Source organism: Cyprinodon tularosa, unplaced genomic scaffold (genome assembly GCF_016077235.1).
Source record: "Cyprinodon tularosa strain WSP-4 unplaced genomic scaffold, ASM1607723v1 ctg253, whole genome shotgun sequence".
Classification (NCBI taxonomy): domain Eukaryota; kingdom Metazoa; phylum Chordata; class Actinopteri; order Cyprinodontiformes; family Cyprinodontidae; genus Cyprinodon; species Cyprinodon tularosa.
Window position 1 is genome coordinate 180,639 of NW_024038941.1, and position 17,903 is coordinate 198,541.

General features: G+C 37.7%; 1 protein-coding gene across 1 annotated transcript in view; it reads right to left on the bottom strand.

Annotated features, from left to right (window-relative positions):
- Positions 1 to 17,903, bottom strand: part of aven (apoptosis, caspase activation inhibitor) — a 59,853-nt gene that overhangs the window by 6,075 nt on the left and 35,875 nt on the right. The window lies entirely within an intron of this gene.

Genomic DNA, 17,903 nt, shown 5'->3' on the forward strand with positions numbered 1-17,903 from the left:
TGCAAAATGGAAGCCAAAAATTCTTAAAAGCAACAAAACACAAAGACGACAGTAACTCAATCCTTTCTTTGAGGTATAAAGAGACTTTTTTATTAAACAAAACTGAGAACAAAACCAGGACACTTCACTAAAATACCATGAGTGGTGACAAATCAGAGAGTACACAACGATGCTAGGAAAAATAAACATTTCATCAAGGTGTATTACATCTGAAGTGTCTAAAAAGCCATTTCTTTTACAGCACAGAGGGACAAAAGTGCACTAATTAAAAATAACAAGTCTATGTTATAATTCAGATAAAACTGGAAATAAATATATTTAAGACAGAACTGATTATGTACATAAATAAATAAAAACTAAATATAGTTTATTTGTTAAAAAACAGGTTTATTAAATGTTCTTACTCCTGCCCTCTGTTGCACAGTTCTCAAAGGTCTTGTCTCAATTGTTTTTTCTTTTTCTGAAAAAGAAATAAAAAACCAAAGGCTTTATCTGAAGACCCTTTCTGCATTTAGCAAGGTTTAGTAAACATGGGTGCCCCAGTCAGTGCCTGAATGAAAAGCTTCTGGATGTTTGTGGCCCTACTTCGTATGACATTAAAATAAATATGGATAAGACAAGAATAACACTTTGTGCTGCAACTTGCATTTATTCTTATCAATTTTAGGATATACGTTTGTCACAAAAATAAGGTCTTAAAAAGTTTAAAGAAGTATCCTTTTGCATCAGCGCTATTTGCTAAAAACGCTCAATTTAAACTTGTTTTTAATCTTGTTCTGCAGCTCGGGGCTATGCACAATTATTCCAAGCTCCATAAACCCTTTAGAGTCCCTTCCTAAGATTAAAGGATGTCTAAGCATTTGTTGTGATGCTGCTGTTTTCATAAAAAACAATGCGCCATTTCCTTTTCTCAGCAAGTGAAATGCCCTTCTATAGTTCTTGGTGGAAAAATGGGACATACAAGATGATGCCATAGGCTGCGGGGAGCTCAGGTTTCATTTTTATTAGATAGTGGCTATTTTTATTTGCAAACGAAAGCAGCCTGATGCTGAACATGATTCAAGTGGTGGTGAGCCTGCCATACACAGATGGCCAGTCAGCGGGAGATTTGACAGAGGAAGCTGCAGTCAGTTACTGCTGCTCAATTTGCCTCCCTGCTCTCTGCGATAGAGACACTCGGCCTTCATCTGCAAGCATCAGCACCATCTGCAGCTGTCCTTGATTTCTTGGCTGTATGAAAAGTGAGGGAGGTCAACAAGAAGCAGCTACAGGAGGGCTTTGTGTCAGTTAGACGGAGTCCGGCTGTCAGACAGACAATTTATGAATAGGAGCATTAAGGAGAATACAATGACAGAGATGCAGATGGATAAAAGGAGTAAACGTTTATGTCAGCTTGAAGTGAAAGCTCAGCGACAGATGCCTTTATGTTTGGCCATGAGCATGATTGATATCAGCAATAACAGCTGATTCTATTTTCTGATCTCAACACATAAATCCCTCCTGGGGTGGGCATCAAATCGATTTCAGTCCCTGCTGGTATCTTAAGCTGATCAAATGTCAACAGAAAGTAATATTCAGCGAAAAGAGGGTTCTGTGATAATATTAAAAACAGGCCTAATTATTTGCAAAGGATTTCAGAAAAACTAATAAGCAAATAAAATCTAAAGAAGCTTGTTGCTTGATTATGAGAGTTTAAAAGTCTGTATACTTTAGGTTTAAAAAATGGCTGGAGTCCCTATTTTCAAAGGACAGTGTCTTAAGATAAGTGATAAATTCCTCTTATAGGATGTAACACTTGTTTCAGGTCTAACAAAAATCTTTGAAAAAACAGGAGAAAAGCAGTTTTCAGATTTCTTAATTTACTAAAAAGTAAACGGATGGTTAAAAACCAACATGGCGCCACACGAAACAGGAATTACTCCAAAACCATGGAGGCCACAACTACCAGGTATTTATAATAATTGGAAAAGTCCTTTACATTACCCATGTTTAATGTAAGGCTGCAACTAATGATTATTTTGCAAATCGATTAATCTTTTGGTTATTTTTTTGATTAATTGATTAATAATTGGATTGCAAAAGGATCCTTAAGGAAGACTTTTTGCAATATTAAACCTGATGAAACTATCTAGCCTCCTCAAGTAGAAAAGTTTTAGAGCAAATTTACAGATTAACAAGGTTTTTTTTATATCTTAAATGCAAAATTTGTATATATATTTTTTTGAAATAAATGTAGAATTCCTGCTCTAAGTGGGCTGCTCTGTCATCTAAAGGCATGTTTAGAGTCTCTACTCTAAGTTTAACAATTAATTGTTTCAGCCCTAGTTTAATGTAGTTCAAGGGTGTGTAAATTAATCTAAAATATATTAAGACTTTGATTGAGCTCTTTTGAAACCTCTTGACATTTAGTTAAATCTATGTATCATATAATGTATAATGTATGTATCGTATAATGTATCAAAGTAAATTAATGTAAGTTAAAATAAACTAAGAAAATGATAAAGTAATCCTTCTTATTCATAGCTTACCAAAACTACAGCACTTGAACTTTTCTTGAATCTTGCATAGAAGTTCTCCTTGATTTTTACCAACATCTTTATTTCCTTTCTTTTTATTTTGATCCGTTTTAAAGGAAACGGAAATCTTATTCTAAATTACTTCAGCTCATAATTTCTTCTTTTTTTTTGTTAATAATTCAGTGTAAAACAACTAACACTGTGGGAAGCACTCAGAATGCGATACTCACTTAAAATAAAAAATAAAAAATCACATGCATAACCTACAGTGTAAAAAGAATAAGTGAATTTCAATTTCCAGTCAGTCTTGGACTGCTGCTCATCTTCTTGATACGTTTAATAAATGACTTGTGGCTTTATTGTGGCGGTATTCAAATCCACTTTAGGTTTCCAATTACTTCATACATTGGAAATAAATCCAACCTTCAGCCCACACAGTTTTCATTAGCAAAAGAACACCAGTCGGTTTATGTTTCAGCAAGGTGTCATTTCATATTCAAATATAGGATCAGACATAATTTTGAGAGGGTCTGACTCATCTGAGAGCAGCATTTCACCAAACTTAGATTTATTATCTAATAGTTGAAATAAGAGTTAGAATAATAATAAAAAAAACTAACATGAAAAAATAAGACCAGAGAAACCAGTATGATCTTTAAAAGAAAAGGCTTCTTTAAACATATGTAATTCTTAATCTCAGGACACCGTGCCCACTTTAAAATCTTTTCCGTTACAGATTAACTTTCCTTTCAAAGATCAGCTGTAAGGATTGGCATTCAACTTTTTTTTTTGTAGAAAAGAAATTAGATCAAGTGACAAGAATCTATACATGAAACAGATTTTAAAACACTAATGATAAAGAAACACACACAGCTTTAAACAGTGCGTGCATTTAAGAGATTTTAAAACTGGAAGCAAAGATTCCAGCTCTGTGTTTCTGCTTGGAGTTTGTGAAAGCTAAAAGCAGCTGGTGGACTGATCAAAAGCCTCATTCACACTGACTGTGTCATCCATTTTTTTCTGTCCCAAATAAAACCCATTCTAGTGAGTGCGGTAATGCTGCATCATGCATAACCCTCTATCGTTACAACAAATCGAGTCAATTTATGACAAAGGAAACGGATAAAAACCAGATGAGTGACACAGATAGTCAGGAGAATGCAACATACATTTTGGTAACATGAGTAGATGGAAAAAGATGAAGCCAAGCTGCTTAATTCTCTGTCTGTACTTAATAAATCTGACTATTTTTATGAATGAATGAGGAAAAGTTTAGAGTAGAATTAGGACTGCAAAACATGGCCAACAACATTGATCAACATTGTTCCTTCCAGTTTCAATGTTTACACTAACAACTTCACAACATCTTTTTCTACCAGCATTATTGTGAGAAAATTTGTTTTTCAATATTACTTTTATTAAAATGTGTTATTGAAGAAAAAATATCTCACATGTAGTGAAGACAATAGAATAACTGTTTTCCAGAAGTATAGATAGAATTAACACAAGTATTATCACCATGTCCATTAGAGAGTTTTTTATTATTATTTTATATATAAACATATTTTTAAATCAATAATCACTTTAAACATCTCTCTGCATTAATTAGAATAAAAACAGTTAAAGTTTAGCTCAGTTTTAGAATAGTCGATGTCGGATAATACTGTGGATCGGTTCTGGAGTAAAAGTGCCAGGAAGAAACGCAGGGGCGTCTAATCGCACACAAGAAGTCAGTTAGTTAGATAGAAAAAAAAGGGAAATGTAAGTTTTAATGTAAACCGGAATGGTCAGCTTGAAGGTTGGTTGTGCATCATACTTCTAACCGTTTGTGTTCCTTTATTAATTCTATGGCTGGGCAATAAACATTATATTATATTGCAATATTATACCATATATATTACAATACAAACTTGATCAATATGAATAGAGATACATCAGATATGATGCGCTCTTTATTCCTCATAGAAAATTATAAACTCACAATTGTAGGGCCCTGGCAGTGCTCCTCCTGCTCCTCCTTGCAAAAAGGAGCAGATACCGGTCCTGCTGATATGTTCTAGACCTTCTACAGCCCTGTCCAGCTCTCCTGGAGAAACTGCCTGTCTCCTGGAATCTCCTCCATGCTCTTGAGATTGTGCTGGGAGACACAGCAAACCCTCTGGCAATGGCACGTATTGATGTGCCATCCTGGAGGAGTTGGACTGCCTGTGCAACCTCTGTAGGGTCCAGGTAGCGCCTCATGCTAACAGTAGTGGCAGTGACCCTAGCCAAATGCAAAACTGGTGAAAAAGAGTCAGAAAAGATGAGGAGGGGAAAAATGTCAGTTGCTTCCACCTGTAAAACCATTCCTGCTTTGATGGTCATCTCATTGTTGCCCCTCTAGTGCACCTGTTGTTAATTTCATTAACACCAAAGCAGCTGAAACTGATCAACAACCCCCTCTGCTACTAACCTGACCAAATCAATATCCCAGAAGAAAAATTAACTTGATGTTATATACTCTCATTACAAAGTGTTCCTTTATTTATTTTTTTTGAGGAGTGTATATACACACACACACACACACACACACACACACACACACACACACACACACACACACACACACACACACACACACACACACACACACACACACACACACATATATACATTCATATATTTAATAAATCAATGGTTTACATGTATAATTTTTATTTATTACTTTTGTCAGTTTAAATTTATTTTAATGGTACCTGATTTGTTTCTGTCATCAATGGAAGGTTATGTAAACTTTCAAGCACAACTGTACATTTTTCTATAATTTCAAAGAACTCCAATTCAAAACCACAAGGCATTCTGGGTAATGAAGGCAGAAGAAAGGATTTAGTCTCTCAACTTCTCATGGCTAAATTAAGCAAAGTTAGTGGTAGGATTAACCATTTTGTAAAAGGTAGAGGTTCATTTAAATAACCTCTAACCTCAAATTTTATTTTGGACTTGTTTTTCCTGGTCCTTATTTCAATCAATAATTACTGACAATAACCAATACAAGGATTTTGCTTTGTATTTTACTTTGTGGTGTGCAATAAATGCCAAGATATGGAAGTTTTAGTTTTTTCTGGGTGCAAACAAAAAAAAAAAACAACTTTCTATTAACGAATAGAAAAAAAAGGCAAAACTAACCAAGAGAGCTGAAATCTTTGCATGTTGAAAAAAAAAATCTGAGGGATCAGAGGAATTCAAACTCTGTTTCACACTGTTTTTTTGCCTTGGACATGGACAAATCTTGTCTAAAACTTTGCCAATTAGTCAGCGAAGGCACAGCAGATGCGTGGGTGACGGCTGAACGTAGTCCAGAGCACATTTGTGTTCAGACCAGTAAAAGAAAAGTCACCATATGTGATGAAGACCACATTTGAAAGAGGTCAGAGCGATCTGTCGGCTCCTCTTTCATCCATCACAATTGGATTAATTAATGCAAATGCTGCAGTTTGTTTTTCTCATTCATTTCCTTTTTTTTTTTTCTATCCATGACAGCCGTCTTAGTGAAGGCACACTGACAGAAAGAGACACATTTAACAGTGACATCTGCACCCAAACATGAGTTATAATAAATTACTTAAATATTTTTTTCCACCATAACATCGATTCAGTTTGTTTATTGAAACTAAGATTTGGGTTTAAGAAAATTAAAAAATATGCATTAAAAACGTCTCACTTCTTTTCATCTTGTTCTCCTGTGATCTGAATGACAACTTTCTTTTTCAACATGTAAATTTACATCAAAATCAAATTGCCTCTCACTTTAAATAAAAAAAAAAAAAAAAAAAAAAAAAAAAAAAAAAACACTTCAGCCTCTCACTCTCACATTCCATCTGTTTCCGGCTCCTGCACCTCTCTGGTTAACATCATCCTAATCCTTCTCTTCCTCCCTTACAGTCTTTGTTCAGGCTAACACAGAGACCCACTAATGGTGGTGAACTGTCTCCCACCTACACCTTGGACCCCTGTGTCTTCCTGATCCGTGTCCATGGAAATAGCATCACATGTCGATTTAAAGGGGCTGTCACAACCATAGCAACAGATGCCAATAAAAAAAAAAAAAAAAAACATGTCTCTCAAATCTCCCCTTAAAAAATAAAGAATAAAAATGGGGAGAGCAGCAAGAAGAGGATGTGTCAGGAAAAAAAAAAGGGATCCAGCCAAATAGGTTGTCCTCACCCATGCAATACCAATATGTAATGGTTAATGCTCCCAGGCAGTAATCATTGAATTTAAGCGCTAGAATGAAAATAAAATACAGTGTCTTTATTCTTTAAGGACCAAAAGAGAGCCAACAGTCCTAAATTTGTGTATTCATTTTCAAACATGTTTAACTTTAGTGGTTTGGTGATATTCACTACTTCTAAGAAGCAATAAACTGTTCAGCATTCAACACATTTTAAAATTACTTTTCTTTAGATTTAGATTTCTAGATATTTTTTTCCAGTTTACAACATTTCATAGATTTTAGGTAACAACTCTAAAGATAGATTCTTGCATTTCTAATTACATGTTTTTTGAAGCATTGAGATCTGTCAATGTAAAGGAGCTTTATTATTATTTTAAAAGAACACAGCAAAATGATTACAGTTTGTATTTTGACCATCTTCATCTTTTCATTGGCAGGGTTAGCATAACTAACATTGAAATAACTAAAGTGTGTCTTGCATACCGAAGATAATACAAAGAAAATCAGATTTCCAGAATATTCAAATTTCCAAATCAGACAGCGATATAACAGACAGAAGTAAAGTAGCCAAAATTAACCAAATAAAACCACCATCTTAAAGGAATAGTACACCCAAAACATGATTAGCCTTCATTTTCTACTCACCCCCATGCTGAACAACACTCTGGAGTACTTTTTTTGATATCTCAAATGCATCTGGAGATCTGGGAGGCTTCTTGCTGTCTGCTGACATTCAAATAATGGAGGTCCATGGTGCCCGAGGCAGAAAGGTCCATAAAAGTCCACAAAAAACGTGTCAATATTCCTCCATACTGCTCGTCCAATATATTCCAAGCGTCCTGAGTGGGTAGCATCCAGAATTTACTCGAAACGAAGTCATTTAGAATGTTTTTAGAGCATAAACAGTAGTGTACATGTTTTGGGTGTACTATTCCTTTAAATCCATCCTCTTATACCTCGGCTGCCCCTCTTTTCACCCGAATGTCCAAGACACGCGAAAGGCAGAAGATTCAGAAGTTCAAAAGTCAATCATCGACCTCTGGCCTAGGGTGTCCTGGTGCCAAATGCACCGATGGCCATCCTTATACTTGTGTTCATTTTGGACAATCTGACCTGCACTGAAGTCCAATAATGAAACACTGTTCAGTTCAGAGCTGGGGGCCCCGTTCTTCCCTACACCTCCAGGGGTCACCGTTTCCCACAGGGGCAGTGTGGTGAAGAGAGAGCTGAGCGAAAAGGCAAAGCAATTGATTTACAGGTCAGTCTATGTTCCTTCCCTCACCTCTGGTCATAAAATTATGATCATGACTGAAAGAACAATATCCCGGACACAAGCGGCTGAAATTAGCTCTCTTTGCAGGGTGGTTGGGCTCTCCCTTGAACATAGGGTGAGGGGGTCCCTTCATTTGGAGAGACTCGGAGTAGAGCCACTTTTCCTCCACATCCAGAGGAGTATGCTAAAGGGGCAAGGACATCTTTTTCAGATGCCGCCTGGGGAACCTCCCGACGAAGGTGTTCCAGGCATGTCCCACCAGGAGGAGGCCCAGGTCAGGATCCAGGACAAGTCTCTCAGCAGGCCTTGGAGCACCTTCAGATGCCCCCAGCAGAGCCAGAACTGTCTGGGCAGAGGGAAGTCTAGGAGTCTGTGCTGAGACTGATGGCCTCACAGACCAGTCCCGGATGAAGCGAGAGATAAGGAGTATGAGTAATATTATTTTAGCAATGGAGATATAAATCCTCTTAACAGCCACGTCATTTTGGGGAATTCTAGGCTATTTGCATACCCAAATGGAAAAGCAAATAACTTAAGAACTGTAAGCCCAAATTACATGCACAATACATTATTTGAAAGCTAACACCTTCTTGTGTCTGAATATATAAAATGAAAATTAGGGGAATAGAACACAGCCCTAGCTGCATCAGTCCAAACATGACTCAAAGTTGTTTTTTTTTATTCTTGAAAATAAACAGCAGTAATAAAGACATGCTTGAAAATAGGCATGTCTCATTGTATTACATCTATATTACATCATGTCGACCACATATGCAGAAAACTTCAGATCTCTAGTTTCAACAGTTCCAGAGCTCTGGGGCTTTGAACTTTTGGGGACACCTCTGTCCCCAAATCTCTCTAAATGTGCCAAATGCTTTTACTATGCTTTGCTTTACTATTTTACCCATAGAATAACACTGAAGCATTTTAATGGCCACATTTATGAAGCAAGTATTTTCCACATTTTTTTTCAGAATCAGTGTATTTAACTGTGGGTGACCGGGGTGGTCACCGCCCTCGCCAGGACAGCGTTGCGGTTGGAGTCAAGGAAACAAGGATAAAAAGGGATAAGGAATGCAAAAATAGATTTCAAAAATTGCCAGTTTATTTATTCACCAGTGCCAAAAGTTAGTTCTCCATCATAATAAAAAATAAGCAAAATCCTCCAAAATGACAAAATATAACAAAAGTCCAAAAATAATCCAAAAACAGCAAAAAGGCAAGAATTAGGCACTTAATCAAAAAAATAAGGTTTCAGATTTCACTAGGCCGCAATTAAACATGAACACTTACTTTTAGAGCTCTCCCCGGTAACCAGCTCTACACCCCAAGCAACCAAACTCACAAATGAGCAGGGTTTTTATCCTCCTCTTACTAAGCTTGAAACAAACGCGATTGGCTAACAAGATTATGGATAATTGGGCCATACCATTATCCCACATGCATACAAATATCCTGGTTTAAGTTATCAAACACACCACCCAAACAACAACAAGAATTATAAACATCCCACTCATCTTAACCATGCTACCTGTAAAGCACATAGCACATTCCCTTGACATACGGTAAAACAAAGCATCCTTCCATACCCCCCCCCCCCCCACCATTACACTCACATTCCCCAAACCCAAAGTCACGATGGCATTGTAAACAATCCAAACGGCGCATGCTTCCGTTTGGAAGTGGAGACTCAAGGTGAAGGACACGAGGTAAGTATGGCGTTTTGTTTGTAATGAATGAATCAGTGCTAGGAACGGTGATGGTGTGTGTAGTGCTACATTACGAGTGGGTACCTCACCCGCATGCAGGAGATGTTTCAGGGGAAACTGTGGGGACTGGTTTGCTACAGTTAGCGCAGCCAGCGCCAACTTCAGTGCTGGTGTTTCAATCAGTAAACTGCGACAGGTAAACAATTGTCTCTGTTCGTAAGAGGGCAGCGCGTGTCCCGCTGCACACTCAGGGCAAACTGTACAGAGCGATTGAGCAGGTGTGTGTGTGCGCATGGGAGGAGCCCAATGTTTCTCGGTGGCACTCAAGAGTGCGTTGCAGTAAGAGCCCCGCAATTGTCCATGACATTCACAATAGTTCGTCAGGCAACTCACATTCATAAATGTCCACAATCATCCACAAGCAATTAGTCTTTTAATGTCCACAATCATCCACAAGCAATTAGTCTTTTAAAAACAGTGAGGAGGGGAGAAATCGCCTACTCACATTAACAAAATCTAACATTTTTACACCTACAATAACATAAAATTCTATTGAAAAAATTGTGAAACTGCTGCTTTACAAGCTAAAATTAGCATTAGGCATTGTTATAAAACAAAATCAGCGTCTAAACCTAAAAAAAATAGGACCATTATTATTACTCAGCTTGGAGCTATGCGCATTGATCCACTTGTTCTTAACCAATAACAGCAGGACACTGGATCGGAAGTGAGATTTCAGTGACTGTATCTGGCTCAAATCGCATTATACAAAGATGTGGACACTTTTGTCTTGTAGGTAAGAAGACTTTGTAAAGAACCACACCAAACATTGTGGGCTAATTACTGAGGAAATAAGTAGAGACTTTAGGCTTTCCAACGATGTCTGACATGTCCATATTGGTAAACATTTTACCGGTGTAATTTTCATGCATTCTGGGTTATTAGTTGTAAACACTTTAAACGCCGGTGGATAAGTTAAGCATATTTCATATATTTTAAATATACATTAAAGTTTATAATTACAGCATTTGTCACAGACTGATGTTCCAGATTTTATCTAGTTTTATATTAGGGATAGTAGCTTTGAGTATTGCCCTATACCATTACCTAACAGATACGATACCAGCACAAACCATACATACTTTTATGACTTACTTTGTAGTGTGGAATGTTAGAAAAGGCTTGGTTAAGTAATACTTCTCAAAAATAGAAACAGTCAACAACAAAAGCATGAAACAACTGGTCCAAGTGTTATCCACCGAATGGGTTACACTGATTTTAAGCAGAAGCGGAGCATTTCCATTAGCCTCATAATATCTGAGATTTCAGGGGTAGGACAATGTATATCTGATTAAGGTTGGGCGATATGTTAACATTTTCCGACCAAAATTCCTTGGTCTAACAAATAGCAATAGATGTTATATTCATGCTGGTGACTTTATGGGCAAAGACAAGCACAGCTTCAGGGAGCTTCTTCTGCACCACTGGTAATATCGTTTACTACAATGCAAATGCAAAGCTTCAACGGAGACCTGTAAACACTTAAATAAAATAACTGTCTCGCTCTGGTTGTGGTTTACTTTTTTTTTTTTTTTTTTAAGCAGTAATTATAGAATGTTATATTAGAGGAGTTTTTATACATTGCAAAAGTCATTGTCATACATTTGTACAGGATTTTGCCCCGTGACAGTTTTTTTAAAGCTTTTATTGTATCTATATTAATATTATAGTTCTTTTTTTTTATACATTGACTGAAATTAATTATGTATTTTGATACAAGTTTTAGCTTAACATCTAACCTTAGATGGAGCAGGATCAAATTTTAAGATGGAAAGACCAACAGCTGATTTATCTAATTTATGAAGCTACAGATGTTATACACAAATGTGTTTCTGTGTGTACGTATACACACACACACACACATGTTGTGTCACAATATACTGTGGGGACCTTCCATTGACTTCCATTCATTTCCTACCAATTTATATGGCCTAACCATGACCCTTGTCCTAACCCTAACCATTACCGACACATACCTACCCCTAAACCTAACCTAAACTCAATTCACACCTTAGTCCTAAACCTAACCCCCACCCCAAGAAGAGAAACTTTCATTGTGGGGACCAGTTGTTGGTCCCCACAAGTACCTATGAGTCCCCAAAATGTAGCATATTCCTAGGAAATTGTCCCCACCAGGTATTAAAGACATGGCCACACACATACACACCCACACACACACACACACACACCCACACACCAATTTAAACTAAGAAAGGGATCAAATCAAATACCATGCTTTATGGCTGCGAAAACCTGTGACAAACTTGAATATTACAAACCGTCTTATCCTTTTTAGTCTGCTGTGGTCCGAACTGCTCACATTGAGAGTTGGCTGTTTGTGTACAACTGATAAAACAATCAGGTTATGGTTCAAGTAATGTCTGAAGCACAGAAACATTCGTAAGAGCTTTTAAACAACCAATATATTCCACTCTGTATACGTGAACCATCTCAGGGTATGGGCATTGTATAAATTTAGTGTAATGCGTCTCTGTCTCTTGACATCTAACCGCTAACAAACCTTTTTTTTTTCTTTACTGCATTGGACTCACATTATATACATTTCAGATGCATATTTCACTCTCCCTGGCTTCTGCTGTGATTAAATAGTATTGAGACAGTTGAGTAATAACAATACAACTTTATGAAAAGGAGAAATAGATCTGGCTTGGTGTTAAAGCTTACAAATTCAATATGAGTTTCTTTTTTTTGTTTGTTCTTTTATAATTTGCACTTTGCACACATACACTGCTTCACTCGAGCACCAAATCTCTTCAGTCAAGTGCTCTGGAAATCCAAATACAGAGAGAAAACAGGATGCTGTTAGGACAGAGAATTTTGGACTGCATTCTTTATAACACAGTTTGAGGCTTTATTCTATTTATGAAAATAAAAGGAGCATACTGAATGCTTTTTACACAAAAGGCATGTTTTGTTAAGTAAGCATTGTGTTGAATCTCACACCCATTATTGGCCAAAAGTCTTAAAACCAACAAGGTGCGGAAAACATTTTCGTCTATTAAATCATAGAAGGTGGGAGTGCAATAAACTTGGACCTTTTAAAAGCGTGTTTATTTTTGGCTCACTTGCAGTGGGAAGAAATGTGTATCATTTGTTTATGATGATGGGAAATGATCACAATTTTTGGTGCATCTATAAATGAGACTCCTGAATAGTGTGAAATTAAATGTTTACACATTTAAATAGAACATATAACCATGTTTAAAAAGCAAAATTAACTATTTTAGAGTGTTAAGTAAAAGTTTACATACTAAAATAAACAGTATTTACCTTACAGAGACTCCATCTAATTAAAATTCTGTTTTATCAAGATGCATTAGCAGAAAGTATATATATTTTTCTATAAGAGTTTTCTTTGAACAATCCATAAAAAATTGTGCCATCTCTAATGTTTAAAATGGAAATGAATACCATCAAGGTCTATGTTGTGACCCTGTATCCAATGATTTTACGTCAGCAGCACCAAATTCAGTAGTTGTAAAAATCTATGAAATGTTCAAACTAATGTGAAGATGGCTAAGATTTGGAGCTAAACTAAAAACACAAAGAGACGGCACTTCAACCTGTAATGGTATTGGTTTATCTCAGGCTTGTAGCAAAAGAGCTACAGCTGCCGTAAACTTCCCTAAGCCCTTTAACATTACGATCTGAAAGAGTAATGCTTACGTTTACACTTGATCCAAACATGGAACATTTTCCTCGTGCTTTACCTACCATTGGCACCTTAACGTTTTCTTGTCTTGCAAACAATTTCCCCAGACAATGCAGCTAGGGCTGAAACATTTTTTTGATTAATTGTGATTAATAAATTACAGTAATCTTCAACTAATTTAGTAATCGAATAATCATTAACTGGAATGCAGAGACTTTAAACATGCTTTAGCTGAGAGAGCAACCCACTTAGAGCAGCAATAATAATATTAAAAAGTTTTTTTGTCTGTCAAAATTCTCTATCCAGAACTCCTCAAATGGAAAAGTTTGAGTTTCACCTGGTTTAATTTCGTAAAAAGTCTTTTTTAAGAAACCTTTCACTATACGATTATTAATCGGAAAAAAACAACAGATTAAACGATTTGCAAAACAATTTTCAGTTGCAGCCCTAAATTCAGCAAAAATCCACCGAGGTGGATTTTAACATGTCATCGAATAGGAGAGTCCATCTTTGTTTGTTCAACTCAATCTGGTTGACCTCAACTTTACCGACCAAGTCACAGTGCTGCAGGTGAGCTTTACTGGGTCCACAAGATCCACTCCCAACCAGTAAAGGGCTGGTTATACTCCCTGCAGCAGTGTGTCGCGCGAGCTTGACGCATACATTTTTGATTTATGCTCAAGAGAATCAGGAACTAGCTGTGGGTCTAGATACCGCCGAGGCGGTGAGGAAGTGGGGGCAAGTTTGTCCGACAATGGAGGGACAAGAGGGCGAAAAGGCGCGGGGATCCAGGTGGAAAAGGGGTTCCAGCATTCCCGCGCACCTCGCTCTTCTGGCCGGTCAAACTTCATGAGTCGTTTTCCGCAATTGCGGTCATACAAACAAAACAAGCTGGCCTCCTGTCTGCGGCACCGTCTGCGGTCACCTACAATTTGGGAGAGGTGCAAAAAAGTGTCTGAGGAGGGGGCGGGGACATCTTTTGATCACTACAACACCTACGTAGACGACCTAGTTTCAAAGTATAAATGAGCCTCGACTCCACCTGCTCCAGGAGCTGCAGTTGGATGTTAGTTGCATTAAGCAATACTTCTTGTTTGGCCAGGCCCCAGTATGAGGCGAGTATCTAAATAAAAGGTCTTGTCTCTGCTGTGCTTCTTTACCATAAATCACAATCACATCCAGTCCCTGATCGTTTACAGGCACATGAGTTGACAGGAAAGTTCAAATTGTTAAACCTTGCCAAAATTTCCCTATTGTCTACTTGTGCATGTACCACACTTTTTCATAGTTCTGCTTCACTCTATTCATGGCTCCATCCAGTCCATTGCGATTATACAGGTGCTGGTCATAAAATTAGAATATCATGAAAAAGTAGATTGATTTCAGTAATTCCATTTAAAAAGTGAAACTTGTATATTATATTCATACATTACATACAAACTCATATATTTCAGATGTTTATTTTGTTTAATTTTGATGATTACAAATGACAACAAATGAAAATCTCAAATTCATCATATCAGAAAATTAGAATATTGTGAAAAGGTTCAAAATTGATGGCCCCTGGTGCCACACTCTAATCAGCTAATTAACTCAAACCACCTGCAAAAGCCTTTAAATGGTCTTTCAGTCTAGTTCTATAGGCTACACAATCATGGGGAAGACTGCTGACTTGACAGTTGTCCAAAAGACGACCATCGACACCTTGCACAAGGAGGGCAAGACACAAAAGGTCATCGCTAAAGAGGCTGGCTGTTCACAGAGCTCAGTGTCCAAGCACATTAATAGAGAGGCGAAGGGAAGGAAAAGATGTGGTCGAAAAAAGTGTACAAGCAAGAGAGATAACCGCACCCTGGAGAGGATTGTGAAACAAAACCCATTCAAAAATGTGGGGGAGATTCACAAAGAGTGGACTGCAGCTGGAGTGAGTGCTTCAAGAACCACCACACACAGACGTATGAAAGACATGGGTTTCTGCTGTCGCATTCCTTGTGTCAAGCCACTCTTGAACCACAGACAGCGTCAGAAGCGTCTTGCCTGGGCTAAAGAGAAACAGGACTGGACTGCTGGTGAGTGGTCCAAAGTCATGTTCTCTGATGAAAGTAAATTTTGCATTTCCTTTGGAAATCAAGGTCCCAGAGTCTGGAGCAAAAGAAGAGAGGCACTTCATCCACGTTGCTTGAAGTCCAGTGTAAAGTTTCCACAGTCAGTGATGGTTTGGGGTGCCATGTCATCTGCTGGTGTTGGTCCATTGTGTTTTCTGAGGTCCAGGGTCAACGCAGCCACATACCAGGAAGTTTTAGAGCACTTCATGCTTCCTGCAGCTGACCAACTTTTTGGAGATGCAGATTTCATTTTCCAACAGGACTTGGCACCTGCACACAGTGCCAAAGCTACCAGTACCTGGTTGAAGGACCATGGTATCCCTGTTCTTAATTGGCCAGCAAACTCTCCTGACCTTAACCCCATAGAAAATCTATGGGGTATTGTGAAGAAGAAGATGCAATACACCAGACCCAACAATTCAGAAGAGCTAAAAGCCACTATTAGAGCAACCTGGGCTATCATAACACCTGAGCAGTGCCACAGACTGATCGACTCCATGCCACGCCGCATTGCTGCAGTAATACAGGCCAAAGGAGGCCCAACTAAATACTGAGTGCTGTACATGCTCATACTTTTCATGTTCATACTTTTCAGTTGGCCAACATTTCTATAAATCCTTTGTTTTTATTGGTCTTCAGTAATATTCTAATTTTCTGATATGATGAATTTGAGATTTTCATTTGTTGTCATTTGTAATCATCAAAATTAAACAAAATAAACATCTGAAATATATGAGTTTGTATGTAATGTATGAATATAATATACAAGTTTCACTTTTTAAATGGAATTACTGAAATCAATCTACTTTTTCATGATATTCTAATTTTATGACCAGCACCTGTAATTTCCTCTTTTAACCTAATTTGGGGCATGTGCATCACTTGTACCCATCCATAGGTATGACAAGTAAATAACTTGCTACATTCGCCTTTTTGGTGTGAATGCAGAGCAACAAATCGCCATGTTGAGAACAAAGGTTTTATTATCAACTTTTCAACCTGCAAGAGTCATAGTATGTTCTTCCTTCTCAACCCTGGATAGCAGAGCAAAGAAAAAATTAGCCATCACATGCAAGGTTTGCCATCTGAATTTACCGCTTCTGGCTCTACAAAAGGCACAGGGAATTTACAGGTTTGTCTAATGCGAGTGCTTCGCCTTAGGTCACATAGTATGGATTCCTTATTGAACACATCAGTGTGACATGCTTGGGAGATTGAGCAGATTTCTCCTAACTGAGCAAGCAACCACTGCAGGCAAAGAGATTATAACTGGTCTTTTCCTTGCCGTTTTACTAGACCATTCAAAAATAATAATAAAAAAAAAAAAGCAATAGAAGATGGGTGTAGTGTCGGGATTGTGGATCAGTGTTTCTTTAATAGAAATTGTGACCCAGATCTATCTCAGAGATTCAAAAAACATCTATATAGTCATAGTGCCATTCTACGGGACTCTTAGATATACAATCTTTCAAATACTTAATCCGAACTCAATCACTGGTTCAGCGTTGCAAACACAAGAGTTATTCACCTTAATGGTTGGGCTACACCTTAAACACATAACCTTCTCACTTGAACCCGGAGCAGTGAATAACCAAGCAGAACATGAAGGGGGGAAAACTACCACTGCTCAGTCTCCAATAACACTTGGAGTGAAATGTTGACATTTTGTGTGACTGGAGGTGGAAAACACTTTCTCTCTTCCTCCATTTGTTGGTAGATTAATAGACTGAGATTGATTCATTCTCTCGTCAAACATGATGTAAACAAATCTTCACGATACCATAGGAGACGAAGCTGAACAACTTTCAAGCAAATTTGGGAGGAATTGATTTTTATTACTAGCATAACGAATCATTTTTGTTGAGCTGAAGAAGTGAAGAGAGGGTAGAAGGGTGAGTTAGTAAGAAGAAAGGGACAGAGAAACATGAAGGGAATGCTGTAAACTCGGAAAACATGGATGAGACGAAGTCCCTGTATAGCTGAGCTTCACACCGAGAGCAGCAGCAGCACCTCCAGCACGCTCCCTGTCACGCCTCTTTAACCAAACCAATTAGTCCACCATGACATGGCACTGAAACCTACTATGCATTGATAAATCACTGTCGGAGCTAATTGCAATTAAAATCGGGAGCAAACCAGGCGAGACAATGAAGTGGACCGAAGGTCTTTGCTCTTAACTTTTAATGGTGATTGTATGCGGCTGTGTTTGTGTCAAAGTCATATCAGAGAAGCTCACATCTACTTAAGGCTTTGCTCTCATTAAGCATGTCATTTTTTTGGTTTCCAGCTTGTTTAGAGGTGAGCGACTGAGGCTCAAACCCTTCCTACTTCAAAATTCATTAATCATAATAAAT